Source organism: Halyomorpha halys, unplaced genomic scaffold, assembly GCF_000696795.3.
Source record: "Halyomorpha halys isolate HHAL.00 unplaced genomic scaffold, Hhal_1.1 Scaffold190.1, whole genome shotgun sequence".
In the NCBI taxonomy this organism is placed as follows: Eukaryota; Metazoa; Arthropoda; class Insecta; order Hemiptera; family Pentatomidae; genus Halyomorpha; species Halyomorpha halys.
This window is the reverse complement of record NW_027105456.1, coordinates 244053-248915: the sequence shown is the minus strand read 5'-3', so window position 1 is coordinate 248915 and position 4863 is coordinate 244053.

The following is a 4863-nucleotide window of genomic DNA, read 5'->3' as shown; positions in this document are numbered from 1 at the left end:
TGTTGTACAGACCGAAATGGATTGTAAAAGGAAACTGTAGGGGTGAAAAAAATTGTTTATTATATCCTATTATTGTATCTCTTTTTTTTTCTGATTATACCATGTATGTGTAATTTATATGTGTCCGATTACGGATTGATAAGTATGCTGTGTGAGATAGTAACCTAATGTATTTAGGCAGCATATATAAATAAAGTATTTCTCTCTCTCTACGATCTAATTTTGTATGATAAATTTTTAAATTCTTTAAATTGTTAAAGAATAAATAAATTTTTAAATTGTTCATGGTCAGCAGTAGAAATGCGAGCAATTTCGGTGATATAGATATAGGAGGAAATACGTTTGAACAGGTAGATAGGTTTAAGTATTTAGGTTCTACGGTAACTAGAAATTGATGAGGAAATAAAAGCTAGGGTGAAGGCGGGAAATGCTTGTTATTTTTCAATTTCGAAACTGCTTAGCTCGCGCCTTCAATTGAAAAACTTAAAAATTAGAATTTACAAAACCATTATCCTTCCCACTGTTCTTTATGGGTGCGAGACATGGCCTCTTACACTAAGGGATGAACAGCGCGTTAAGATTTTCAAAAATAAAGTATCATGCAAAATATTCGGACCGAAAAAGGATGAATTAATGGAAGAAATTAGAAGATTACACAACGCTGAATTAAGGTACCTACACCCGGTAAAAATAATTCTGGCTATAGCATTGCGGCGTGTAAGATGGGCATGTAAAGTTGTAGGGCTTTGTAACGAGCGGATCCCTAAAATATTAATAAACACGGAACCAACGGGAAACGTCCGATGGGTAGACCGAAACGTAGATGGGAGAATTGCGTTAAACTGATTTAGTGGAATTGGGTTTGGAGGGGCATCACTGGAAGGATGTGTGCAGGGAGCGTTTGGTGGTTCAGCATCGAACTTTCGGGTTCGTTAAGCCTTTATTATTATTAAATTTTTAAATGCTCTTAAATATTTACACCAATGACTTGATTTTTTTAATTCTTATTTTTAATATTTTTACCACATCTATGGATATGAAAATATTTCCACTATATATCCTTATTATTCTATAATTTAGAAATAAATAATTCAATAAATAAAACATTAGATTGATTTTTTTAATCTTGGTAAACCGGTTTAATCCTGCCCCATCGAAGAGATTAGAATGGTGGGTTAGGATAGGGTAGGGACGGGGTTGGATTAGTGTATAGCTGTAATCTCATTGAACATTTCTTTACTTACCTTTACTCTCGAAGTTGTATTTAGTTTAATATTTTACTTTTTTCAAAATAAAAATTAAATTCTTAACCATAAAATGCTTGTGAACTTATTAACAAAAACAATGTTCAAATATTTAGTTATAATAAAAAATATATATTAATATTATATCTAATGGATATCACTTCTTCTTCATAATTATATAATTTTTCTCTTGTAATTATTGATGATGGTATAACAAAAACTATTGTTCTATTATTATATTATCTATAGGATTATTATAGAAGCGTGAATGCTGGGCATCCATCCTCATAAGGTTAATACCTTACCCTTCACCCCCTCGGTACAGTTTAAGCTGACCTCTATTTCCATGGAAACTATTAAGAAAACAAATTGGCTTTATTAGTGCCCAAGATGAGATTGGAAGAACGGAATCTGCGATTGTTTGCAGTTCCGCGTCATTATCTTTCACTCCTTTCTAATAAGTTAATCTGGGGCACTAGGGTTACTCTGTTTACGAAATCTTTTATTTAATCATCTACCAAATTGTACTTAAATTCGTTCTCTATTCAGTATACTTCTAGCGAGGCCGGGAATAACAGTGTAAGTTAAAAAATGGTTGAACAGGTTAAATCTTTCTCCAAAAAATTTTTTTTTCTTTCACTTACCTATATATGGAATTGGTACTATTACTTATTATACTAGGTACTTATTATAGTTAGTTAAATTATCTCTATTTTGAGTGCTGCCAAACATATATACGTCTTATAGTGCCTGAGATATATATTTTCAAAAATCATAAATTTTATCCATACAACTAAAAATTAACATTTTGTGAATTTTTTTTTGTTAAATATCACAAAAAATACTACTCCTACGAAGATGAACATCATGGACTATTATAGGGGTATTCATGATCTTTGGTTTAACATGTTAAAGCGTGTTAAATGGAAAAACTCATGTTAAATCGAAAAAAATTGCCTTCTTTTACCGTGGTAAAACGAAATAACATTTAACATGGCTGAGAGTCTGTTACTTGGTCTGTTAAATGGATAATGACGTCACGCAATAAACCAGTTGAGCTCGCCGCCATTTTTGATGTGACAGCTCAGTTCTTTCGTGTGTTTGTGGTATTCATATCCCTGTTATTAAACCAGAATGGATAATTTTAATGATACATTTGAAAAAAAAAACAGTAAAAAAACAATGTAATTTCATTCTACTATCTGAAAATTTGTAAACGCTCGCCAGATAAAAATCTCACTATATGAACCATGTAATTATTCTTAGGGAACATATGTCCCAGAATAAAGTTATTTTTTCATTTGATTTCATAAGCTAAACTTTCACCCAAAATCCACTTTTCACCCACTCTAGGCATGTAATTAATTACTTAAATCAAAACTGAAGTAAACAATAACATGAGGGTCTGGAAGGAAGGTTATAAACATAAAGGCTTATACAACAAGTTGCTGAGAAAATCCGCTAGGGGCTCTTATGCATTTAACGTTTAACATGACTTCAAATAGGGCTGCTCACAATCTTATAGTTATAACATTTAACATGGTAAAACATTTAACACAACATCATGAATACCTCTTATATAGTACGTTTAACTAGCTTTTATTTGAGTGCTGGCAGACATCTATACGTTTTATGGTTCGTGAGATATAGATTTCTTATAATAAATTCAATAACTACTGGTTTTTCAATAAATTTTAAAAATCTATATCTCGGGAGATATAGAACGTAAATAGCTCTATTAGGGCTCATATTTTAGTGAATTTACTCTACTTTAAATGATGTTCTCTTAGATTAGAGTAAGATAGTCCGGGTAGCGGTCAATAAAGGTTTCAGAATAGTAACAAAAACTATTTATTGTTAATCAACGTTTCGCCCCACTTTGCAGGGATTAGTCAGGGCTAAAAAAAAATTATGTTTATAAATTACATAAAAAAGAAATAATGACAGAACTGATAAGAGCGACGTTGGATGCCAACAACTTCAGTTGACATTAGAATGTTACTCTTATCCGCCCTGACGAAGAAAGTGGGTCAAAACGTCGGCTAACAACAAATATTTTTCTGTTACTATTTCGAAACCTTTATTGACCGCCACCCGGACTATCTTCCACCAATCTAATTCATACGGTCACCTATCTTCTTACAATAAAATATTCTTTTCAAATGGTATATTAAGTTTTATTAACATTTCTGAAACAGCCGCCATTTTTTTATTCCCCCTACATATACTTGGCAGACTCATTAATTTCGACTAGTAATAATACATAGTTTTCATTAAAGTATTTAAAACTTGGGGTGAAATTACTGCCTTTTTTTCCCCCGCTCTTTTAATTTAAGTGGATATTTGATGCGCGCGTTCCGAAGTATACTAAAGGAACTAGGATGGTAAAAGTAGTATAAGTCGAATTTCAAAAGTTCTACGGTCCATAATACTGTTGACTTTCCTACTCTCCCTAGATATATTATTAAACATGTACATGGCAGAAATGGGTAAATGCTCAGGGGAATTCACAACCGGGCCAAAAAGGTTCAGTAGATTTATTTTTGACAGAAGTTTTGGAAGCATCATCAGTTTTATTCCTTAACGAACTTATCGAATTTTTACTTGTGGACATAATATAATTTTTTTTATTTTATAAATAGTAATTGGTATTATTTTCTTACAGAATACATCTTTTATGACGATGAAATAAAAAGAAATCGATTCGGGGAATAAAAAATCATATCTAATTGATAATAGTAAGACAAGGAATTTATTATTCTCGTAATCTTCTAACGTGTCATATTTCAGTAATTAGGTTTCTAAGACTTCTTTAATTATTTCTATAGAAATAAAAATAGGAGATAAAGTAGGTATCATTATTAGGTACAATGATAACTACGATATTTATAAATGAAATTCAATACCTAAAAAAAAAATAATAAAAAATTAGTAATCTTCAATTTACTGACTTACCAACTGAATACTCAATCTTGTGGCCTAATATAACATGTACCATGAGGGTACGAAACTGTTAATGTTTTCAATAAACTTATCAATGAAGGTTAAAAATTAGCGTATAACGATTATGAATTAATTTTTATTTAAAAAGATTACCTGATAAAAATGATTGGACTTTTAAATAAAAATTGTCATTTGTATAAATTTTAATTGAATATTTATTTTTAGATAAATAAAAAAGTTGTTCATTCAGCTATTGAATAGAAGCTACTGTCATGTTAAAGCTAGTTTACACGATACATTACAGCCACGGCAGGAATTGTTTATACCACTACAATGGTTGAATTGTAGTTACAGATAGTTTGTTATACCGCAGGTATGACATTGTAGCTGATAGTACATATTGCTGAAGTGAATTACTCTTATGACAATTCTGTCGCTCTAATTATAGTGATAGCTGACAGTAGGGGTATTCATGATGTTGTGTTAAATGTTAAATGTTTTACCATGTTAAATGTTATAACTATAAGATTGTGACCAGCCCTATTTGAAGTCATGTTAAACGTTAAATGCATAAGAGCCTCTAGCGGATTTTCTCAGCAACTTGTTTTATAAGCCTTTATGTTTATAACCTTCCTTCCAGACCCTCATGTTATTGTTTACTTCAGTTTTGATTTAA